We start from the raw sequence: 10,838 nt of genomic DNA on the forward strand, positions 1-10,838 counted from the left end.
TCTTAATTGTAGAAAATAATAAAATGGAAAACATTAGGCAAGACTAGACTCTAACAACAGTTGTACTATAGTTTTGAAATATAATTTTCTCTCTCCAGTTTCCCACTTTTACTAAAGACAAATCATGGTAGGATTAATTTGCTTTATTATACTTGGCCTAATTATTTGTATAAAGTGCAGCAAGAATAATTTTTTTTTTTTTTTACACAGGCTTTTAAGTTGGCTTTGATGGAACTTTGTTCCGTAGAAGGAGTCTCAAATAAGACTTTTTTAAAGCCAAGCCCAGCCGTGGGTTTGTAGCATCAAGTACCTATGAGTTGGGTGAATTCTTTTACTCTTGAGATTCCAAGATAAACTTGGGGCTCCTGGGCCTGTCAGAAAGTGACATGCTTTATTTACCACAGGTCAGGAATCCTGTACAGGGACTGTGTAGACAAGGTAAGAGGCCAGTTTTCCCAAGTAGCTTTTATTGGCTCCATAAGTCAAGTTTGATTCCTTAAAGGAAAGCACACCATTCCAGCCAAAGCCTTCATAAAATAACCAGTTTCCGTTATTGTGTCCTGTTATAAATAAAAACAGATTCTTATGCACTTATGCAAATAACTGTATTGACATGAGTTAAAGATACTCAAAAATAGTTTCCAAATTCTGGATAAATCAGGTAAAGAAAACAAATATATTCTAAATTTTGTTCATAGGAGTATACTAAATTGTTAAAAGCTGTCAGTAGCTCAAAAGAAAAGTTTCTTTGCCACTGAAAAAATAAAAAAAAAAGAATGAGCAACATTTTAAGCACAAGTCAAAAAGATTACTTTAGTCTTCTATTAGTTCACCTCATGTAGTTAATTCCTGTTCTGCTTGACAGTCATGAACATTTCAGTTCTCCATAAGTCCTAAATGTTTTTCTTCTATTCTGATGTCACAATCTCCAAAGTTATCAGAAACTTGTATGCAAGAGCACCTGTTAGAATTTTATAGCTGATTTTAAAACCACTTTTAAAGTGGACAAAACAAGACAATTGTCCATGGATGACAAAACGTTTTAGGGCAGCCATAGTCAAAGACACAATAGACAAGGTAAGTTGTTACCTTTGTGGCACGTGATAATTTAACATAACAATTATAATTATTACTAATAATGTACACTAATTCATATCAGAATTACAGGAGTTTTCCGTAATTTTGGAATACATACCAGTAACATATTTATACAAATGTAGGTCAAAGAAATTTAAATACCATTTTATATTTGACAATGTTTCCTATATTTTATTTATATATATAATGCTTATATATAATATATATAATGCTTATAGTTTATTCCAAATATGTCAAATTTTGTCATTTTTAAACTTTAGGGAACCTAACATCTTAAAGGATTAAGTCAGAAAAGACATAATTTATATGTTGATTTTGGAAAGTTTGTCCAATATCAAAATTTAAAACACTTGATATTAAAGGTCATTGTAAAATAAGTCATTCATTTGACCAAAGTGATAACTCAAGGATTTTAAAAAAAGGTGAAAATCTTTATTCTTTGAGAGAGGAGACTCAATTTCCCAAATAGTAAGCCCTAATAAAAATAGCATTAAGCCAATTAAATTTGTTTCTTAAAATTTTATAAACAATCTATAAAATTTTAGTCTTGATCATAAGATATAACTTCCATAAGTCTTTTATAACATTTATAACCTTTATTAAAGAGTCAGTTAATGCTTCAGGAAAACTTTGTTAATCTGACACAGGGGGCCACATGCTAGTCTTGCATCAGTGTGACTTTGACATTAAGGATTAATTTATAGAAAAACTGAACTTGTTATATCTTTCAAATCACCACTTACAATCTCACATGCCCATCTCTTCCATGATAGCCCCTGGGCCTTAAGGAGCTGAATAGCTTTAATTTCTGGCCTTGTGTCTCTGGATTGCAGTTTATTTTGATTGGCTTCTTTTACCAGGCCTGAAGATGAGGCTTTAACTGCTGTCAGTGTTTAAGATTTAGCAGAACTTGGTGTCCTTTTTAGACCCAGGAGTCAAAGCCCTGTAACTCAATGTCACAATGACTCCAAAAGCCCATACAGAAAGACTCACAAATGTAATAACCTTAAATTAAAAAAAATTATTTTAATTTGTTTTCCAAGCAAACAAAAAAAAAATAGTAATAATGGCATAGGAATTGTTTTGATAAACCCTAAAATCTGTTATGACAATTACCAAGAGGCAAAAGAAAAGACCTGCACTGCATACAATATTATGTTGGAAGAAAACATTTCCTTTAGACCTTTAGGAAAACATTGTTATCATCAGGCCGCAACAAACAGAACTTGAGGAAAAGAACTTATATAAGTTAAAAAATGAGCTGGAGAGCATTACTATTTCTCACTTTTAAAGGGTGAGAAATAGTAATAGTATTCCCTTTAAAAGTGAGAAATAGTAATAGCATTTTAAAGCAAAATAAACTTTAGATCTTAACCAAATTTTGGGAGATCAGGTATTCTCTATGAAGCAGTATTGTTTGTCTGGGGTAATACCTGAGGTTTGTTGCCTGACACCAAGGAAATCAAGGACACGAACACACCAGAGTGAAGTTAAGTGTAGAAGTTCAATAGGCTAGAGAAAGAAAAAAACAGAGAGATAAGGGGTTCCAAGTGGGTCTTCTGGTTTCATGATGAAATGCACGTGGTTTTAAGGATTAGCTTGAGAAGGCATAGTGTGATTTACACAGGGGGATGAGAGATTGGTAGGAGCAGGTGTGCCATTTACATAGTACACAAAGAAGCTGGTTGCCCCATCCTAATCTTTTATTGTGCAGATGGGTCCTCTACCTGGCAGGCACCATGTTGTCTGTTCCTTTACTGTACATGTGGTTGACAAAGAAAAGGGAAGATGGAGCCTCCATGTTGAACATGCCTGGCCCCCAGGTAGCCTTTTCCTATTGGTACAACTGCCAGCATTCACCCATGCAAGCTTCTAGCTTGCTTTTCTATGTCTGCAGCTTGATTTTTCAGGTTGCTCTTTGTTAGAAAAGAAATGATTTGCGGTCTGCTTTTTATTAAAAAGGGAAACCTTGTTGAGGACTCTCTTACCCTCATTAACTGCCTAAATAATTTCCTTCTAGCCCCTGTATCATCTGGAGGGGGTGCTCCCAGACCTCAGCAAATTGTCCTATTAGTTTGAGCCATAAAGTTAGCTCATGCTGGTACCAAGCACCAATAGGAGATTTGTCAAAGGTCAAAGGGCATCTCCATTCAGAATCCCTTCATGGTTAACAAAATGTGAATCCTGAATATCTGAGACAGGTCTCAGTTAATTTAAAAAGTTCATTTGCCAAGGTTGAGGATGCACACCCATGACACAGCCTCAGGAGGTCCTGAGGATATGTGCCCAAGGTGCTCAAAGCACAGTTTGGTTTTATACATTTTAGGGAGACATGAGACATCAATTAACATATGTAAGATGAACATTGGTTCAGTCTGGAAAGGCAGGACAACTCAAAGCAAAGATGGGACAACTTGAAGCAGGGAGGGAGCTCCCAGGTCATAGGTAGATAAAGACAAATGGTTATATTCTTTTGAGTTTCTGACTAGCCTCTCCAAAGACCAAATGCAATCAGATACGCATTTATCTCTGTGAGCAGAGGGGTGACTGAATAGAATAAGAGGCAGGTTTGCCCTAAGCAGTTCCCAGCTTGACTTTTCCCTTTAGCTTAGTGATTTTGGGGCCTCAAGACTTATTTTCCTTTCACAAAGTCTCTAACTATTATTACATCAGGGGTCTATCTCTCCCTTTAGCTCTAATTGTATTTGCTTTACATTGTTGCTCCAGTGTTGGGTGTGTATATAATTGTTATACCTTCTTGCTAAATTTATTTCTTCATCATTATTTAATGATTTTCTTTGTCTATTTTTATGTTTTTTGACTTTAAGTCTATTTTGTCTGACATAAATATTAGCTATTCTTGGATGCTTTTGATTTTCATTTGCATGGAGTATTATTTTCCATCCCTTTACTGTCAGTCTTTATCCCAAGGGTGCATTCATGGGTGCTGGTGTTGGTGGTGGCAGGCTCTAGGCAGGCCATTGCTTTGGCCCTTGGGCAGTATGTGCAGGTGTGGGATGACACTACCACTAGAGTGGATGTGTTCTCCATCAGAAGCAGCAAAAGCCCGGGCAGGTGGCTTTCAGGGTCTGGGGAGCACACACACCAATCTTCTGGCTCCACGGGGTGTAAGGGGCTGCATAGGCTCAGGTGCCAGGGTCACAGCTGCACTGCTATAATAGATCTAAGTTGTGTCTTTATGCAGCAGCACTCTGGATACCTGTGGTGGGATGTGGATGAGACCCCAGGGATGGAGATGAAGGGAGCAACTGGGCCCCTGGACAGGATGTACTCTGGTGATGGCTCCACTCCCAAAATGGTGCCATGCTGCAGCCCTGGGTACTGGGGCATTGGGGGAATCCAGCATAAATTCTCTCTCTGGAGTAGTAGAGTCATGTGGACTCTAGGCAGTACCCTATACTAGACTAAGGGACTGTGAGGGCTGAGGGCTCTCCTGTAGCTAGGACTGCAGGTGTCTCGTGGGAATGTAGATTTCTGGGGACCTCCTGCTAACCTTTTCTCCACAATGGGGAGGGAGTCCCTCCTGGCTCCAAGCACATCTCGGTAGGCTGCATTGCTTACCTCTCTATGCTGCCATCCTGAGTTTTTGTGCCACAAAGTTTCTTTTCTTTGAATCTGAACACTATCTGCTGAATTCCAGTGCTCTTCCTTACACATTCTAGTCAATGTGGGGTTATCTGTTTGTTACTTGGGTTCTTCTTTGTGGAAAAGGTGAGTGCTAGGCACCTCTAGTTAGCCATTTGATCTCCATCTCTTCTTTTGAGCTACTGACTCTTAAAAAATCTTTTTATTGTGGCAAAATATATACAACATAAAATTTACCATTGAAACCATTTTCAAGTGTATAATTGAGTGTCATTAAGTACATTCACCATGTGATGTAACCACCTCTACTATTCATCTCTGAAACATTTTGCAATCTCAAAACAAACTCTACACGTTAAATAATTGTACTTATGCTTAATTTTCACTCAATTATGTACATTTTTGATTCTCTCCCTATTATTACCTCCCTATTTGTCTTTATAAGATATAAAGACATACATGAAGAGCAGCATGAAATTGCATCAACATTCAAGTTTGCTTGTGTTCTTTTTCCAGCTTTTCTTCTACTGCCCCATATAATTATCATTCTCTTTAAAATACATACGATTTTGCAACCAATTCATTTTTAGAAACTGGTTTTCAGACAGAAAAGCTTATAAAATATCTATAACCGGCTGTGGATATTGCTGCCATTGCTGGTTTTGAAACTACATTTTCTCATAACCTCTTGTGAAATTTCTTCAGGACACTAGGCAGATGAAGCAAGCTTAACTCTGTCAGTAGGATGAAATATGTATTGTTTTAAACTTCCCTAAATAAGACAAAAACCACCCACCACAAAACTCAGTGTTCAATGTGACCTAAACTAATAATTCTCCTGTTTTTGCCTCTCATCATGTGGGGACTGCAGGTCTTCATGAACACTGGCACTTCTGAGTGCAAAGAACAGAATCAGCAAAGGAGAGTTATCTGGACCATAGATAGCTTCATCTAATTGTTGATATGTTATTTTAAGGTGTTGCTTTTCTTAAATAGCTCAAAAAGGGAAAAGATCGTGTTTAGCCATTAAAAGTAAAAAGGAAAGGTAACAAAAGACTGTCACATTTCCAAAGAAAATATACAAATGGCCAACAAGCCCAAAAAAATATGCTCAACATCATTAGCCACCACGGAAATGCAAATCAAAAGCACGATGAGATTAGCCAGGAGTTGTGGTGTGTGCCTGTAGGCCCAGCTGTTCGGGAGGCTGAGGCAGGAGGACTGCTTGAACCCAAGAGATTGAGGTTACAGTGAGCTGTGACTGCACCACTGCCCTCCAGCTTGGGTGACAGAGCAAGACCCTGTCTCAAAAACAAAAGAAAAAAGAAACCAAAAAAACCCACAATGAGTTGATACTTTATACCTCACAGCCCGAGGTTGCTCACAGTCCCTAAGTGCAGTATAGGGTGCTGCCTAGAGTCCATATAACCTTATTATTCCAGAGAAAGAATTTGTGCTGGGATCCCCCCGTGGCCCAGGACCCAGGTTGCTGCAGCACGGCACGTTCAGGAATGGGACTGGAGCCACCACCAGAGTACATCTTGTCCTGGGGCCCAATACTGGGATGGCTACAATAAAAAAGACAATAACAAATATAAAATAATGCGACCACTTTGTAAAACACTGGCAATTTTACAAAAAGTTAAACATAGAGCTACCATCTTATTCAGAAGTTCCACTTGTAGGTATATACCCCAGATATCTGAAAACACGTAAACACCAAAACTTGTACACAAATGTTTATGATAACATAACAACATAACAACATGCATAATCTTTTTGTCGACATATTGAATTAGGGCCCACACTAATAACCTCACTGTAACTTAATTATCCTGTAAAGACCCTATCTCCAAATGAGGCAGGAGAACAGGATCTGGGGCAGGAGAATAAATAGGGTCTGGAGGCAGGGAACTTAATGCCAATTCATGCCAAATCAAGGAAAAACTCCAAGGTCTGGGGACAAGGAATCTGAGGCCAATTCATGATTACTTCCTAAAGCTGGGTCAAAAGGAAAACACCTGGGTCTGGAGGCAGGGACCCTAAGGCCAACTAACTCAAACTTCCTATAGCTAAACCGAAAGGAAAATCCCCATCTTCCCACACCGACAACAAAGGATCAAAGGCTACGCTCCCTACCACCCCTCCCCTCTCCACCAAGGCTCACAGCGAAAGGGAGAGTGCCTTGAACTGCCTGAGGGCCAAGCAGGGACCACCCCTTCATCTGCACAGGTTATCAGCTCACCTCAGCCTTCAATTAGCCACAGATCAAATCCTTCATCCAGATAAGGGGTAACCCACGAAGCCCAGGAAACTTGGTAACTGGGTCCTTGAGTGGCTTGCTGGGACCCAATCCCACCCTGTGGAGTGCTTTCTCGCTTTAATCCCTGCTTTTGCTACTTTGTTCCTGTGTTTCATTCCTTTGTTGCTTTGTGCGCTTTGTCCAATTCTTTGTTCAAAATGCCAAGGACCTGGACAACTCACTCAAGCTCCTCCTTCCAGTAACACAAGTACAGTCACATCCGGAGGTACTGGGGGTTAGGTCTTCAATGTATACACTGTTAGGGGCAACATTCAGTCATAACAACCAATAATGCTTAGTTTACATGCTTCTGTTAGTCTAACCACATGTGTAAAAGTTGGGTACATGAGCTGCCAAATATGTTCTATTTCTACACAATAATCAGGAATGTCTAGAGGAGGTGAAAATTCAGAGATTGGGGACACCCAGTTGGTGAAGCTCCAGGTCAGAAAATGGAATTTTGAAAGTGCTTTTTTGTGCTGACTGAGGAGAAGCTGCAGAATAGTTGCCTATTGCTTTACATTTGGGAGGGTGATAATGAATAAAAAAACGAGCCTGTAATCTCTTGCCTGCACACATTTCTAGGGACAGAAGATGCTCCAGAATTTGAGGAGATGAGGAGTGTGGCTGATTCCACATGACCGGTTCATCTTCTCAGTGGTTTCAGCTGAAATAAAAACTTTATGTTGACTATGGCACATTGGCTCATTAGTCTTTGGGGTTTGACAGGTGATTCTCCTTTCCTTTCCTTTTTCCTTCCTTTCCTTTCCTTCCTTTTGCTTTCCCTTTCCCTTTCCTTCTTTTCTTCTTTCGACAGTTTCACTGTTCTTGTCCAGGCTGGAGTTCTGTGACATGACCTTGGCTCACTGCAACCTCCACCTCCTGGGTTCAAGTGATTCTCAGCCTCCTGAGTAGCTGGGATTACAGGCATCCGCCACCATGCCCGGTTAATTTTTTTGACAGCAGATTTCTATTAAAAGTCTAAAATCAATAAATGTGGCCCATAAAGTCGAAATCTATCACCACATAGTACTCCATGTTGTTTTCCATGTTTGAAGAGTTACATAGAAAGCCTCAAATAATAGAACATTGCCATTATTAGATCAAGAATCATTCACCAACAAAAATTATCAAACACCTACTAAGTATCGGCATCACATTTGTTAAAGATGCAAGAGTGAACAAAGCAGATGGAAATCTTATTCCATGGAGCTCACAGGTAGGAAAAGCTACAAGATTTGCTTATATCAAAATTAATGGCATTTTAACCAGAACAAAGATCCCCCAAATTGAATGTTAAATGATAGACCTTGAACCAAATAACAATAAATGTGTTAAAAATGGATATCTTTATATAGAAGTTATAGTATATGTTTACATACATGTTTTATATACATATGTAAGTTCATATACATAAGTTTTATATATATGTATGACTGTCATCAAATGTTAAGGAAAAAATGTTAAGATGTTAATATATGGTCAAAGGGCTAGACAAATAGTTCTTACAGAAGACTTGCAGTTGGTAAGTAAAAATGAAACCTCTCCAGAGTGAAACTGCTTCCTGCCTTGGCCTGCCTGTGACCTGCTGACACTTGGATACTTGGGTTTCAACTGATAAGGATAACTGGCAGTTGTTCAGACCTTCAGATGAGGCCTCCTATGCTATGCCAGGGGTTATAACATAATGAAGGCTAGAATGGCAGGTTGGTGAGGACAGTGGAGGCAGGGCCAGGCATTCTGCAGGCCCCCAGGGCACTCCACCTGGGCCTGGCTCTTCTGTCTCTACACTCCCAGCTCCTGCATCCTGCTCTCAGTACCCTTCACCCACCCAGAATCGCAGGATTCTTGCTAAAATTGGACAAGGTAGAACCACATGGAAGCCCAAAAATCAGGGCCTAGTTGAGAAGAGAGCTGAGAGAGAGCCTGAAGTAGAATTTGGTCCAGAAGACAATCTTTGTCTGACTGGGAGAACAGAGAGTGTGCCTCTCTCAGAACTGAGCCCGGGAGCTGGGCTGACGGGAGGGTGGCCATGGTGCTCCCCTGGGGAGTGCTTTCGTCTGAAATATGGAGCAGAATGTTGTTTCTGGTTCCAAGAATGATCTCAGCTGCCCTGAGAGAGCGGGATGCTCGCAAGGAGATCTGTGGGATGGTTCTGAAGCCGGAAGGTGTGGGAGGTGATAGACAGTGAATCCCCGTGTGCCCGATAAGTGTCTTGGACTCTCTTCTGTGTTTCTGCAGGAATGGTGTCCCCAGGTGGGCCGCTGGCAGCTTTGCCACAGTAACAACAGGTAAGCCCAGGTCTGTGCTCCCTGGGCCACAGTTTGCTGAGGACCTGCTTGGGGAAGTAGGAAGTTGGCACAGAGGTGGGCGGTCCCAAATTTAATAACTGTTACATTCTATTCTCCATGTGACATAAGAGATGCAGACCCTGGCTTTCTACCAGCAGTGGCAAAACAGTTCCTTCTGCCTATCCCTCCTCACGGACCCCAGTCTGCCCTTCAGGCTCCAGGCCACGCTGACAGCCAGCCCAGGTAGGCATCCAGCATCGCTGCATTGCAGCAGGTAGTTGGACTTAACTTGCAAAATTTTAACCAAGACTACACTGTAAGTGTGGCTTCCTGGCCTGAAATTCCTGTGCCAGAAACTATCCTTATTTCTAGCCACCTCAGCTGGTCAGAGTTCATGGGTAAGTATTATTAGGAAAAAGGGGAGAGGTTTAATGGGCCAAGGAAAGAAAAGAATCATAAAATGTATAGCGTGGGCCATGCTTTCTGCATGGGCAGGGGGACAGAGCACTGTTCTGGGAGGGAGATGCTGATTTTGCTGTTTTCAGAAGTGGGGTAGAAACCATGTCTGCCATGGGAATGTGGCAGGCTGTGGATCCAAGAACCCCTTCTCATTAAACAAATTCAATCACACGGGATTATCATTATACTAAAATACGGTCATAAATTTCCCCTAACATGTGGGATAGTACCAGATAGCAGGACCTGTCAGTGGGACTGATAAGGAGGTAGCCTAGAGCAGCTGATGAAGGCAAAGAACACGTTCAGACATCTGCAGACGCCACGTCGTAAGAAAACCTCGATGATGACTACTGGTGGGTAGATTTGCTGTGGTTTGTGGGCTCCATTTATCATGGAAGAAAAGGCTACGTTTCAGATAGAAGGTAGTAAAAATGAAGATGCTACCCTTCTTTCTATACAACCATACTAAGGACTCTGTGGGGAGTCTCCGATCTGGGGGTCCAAGCCTCTGGGGCCTTCTGGACATTCAGTCACCCTGTGAGACGTCTCCTCAGGTGAGGTGGTGGAGGAAAAACGCAAGATGTGCACACGCCTTACATTGTTGCTAGCAGATGTTCACTTCCACGTTGGCACATGCAGAGCATTGCAACAGGTTGACTGGCCTCACTGACCTTGTTCCACCAACCACAAACTCTTGCCTATTTTTGCACATGTTGCTAATATGGACAAGGGAGGTCCACTGCTATGTGCCTGCACTGCAACAGGCGTGTCACACACATGCTGTCTCCATTTCCATCCTGAGAAGCAGGCACTGCCATCTTTCCTGCACATTCCTGAAACCAAGGCTCAGACGAGTGGAACAGTGTGTCCAGGTTCACACAGTGCTCTGTGGCAGAGCCAGAGACAGGACTCACTCCAAAGCCTATTCTCACTGCAAAACGATCTTTTCCCTCTTTTTAAAGAAAGCAAGAGACAATATTTTTATCTGTTAGCTTGAGGTTATGATGGAGGCTGAACAGGAGAAAGTTGGAATGAGGCTGCAGGTTATTCTTGGTTGGGTATCACATGTATTTGTCTCTGGG

The sequence above is a fragment of the Rhinopithecus bieti genome, unplaced genomic scaffold (genome assembly GCF_001698545.2).
Source record: "Rhinopithecus bieti isolate Rb0 unplaced genomic scaffold, ASM169854v2 scaffold_20860, whole genome shotgun sequence".
NCBI classification, from domain to species: domain Eukaryota; kingdom Metazoa; phylum Chordata; class Mammalia; order Primates; family Cercopithecidae; genus Rhinopithecus; species Rhinopithecus bieti.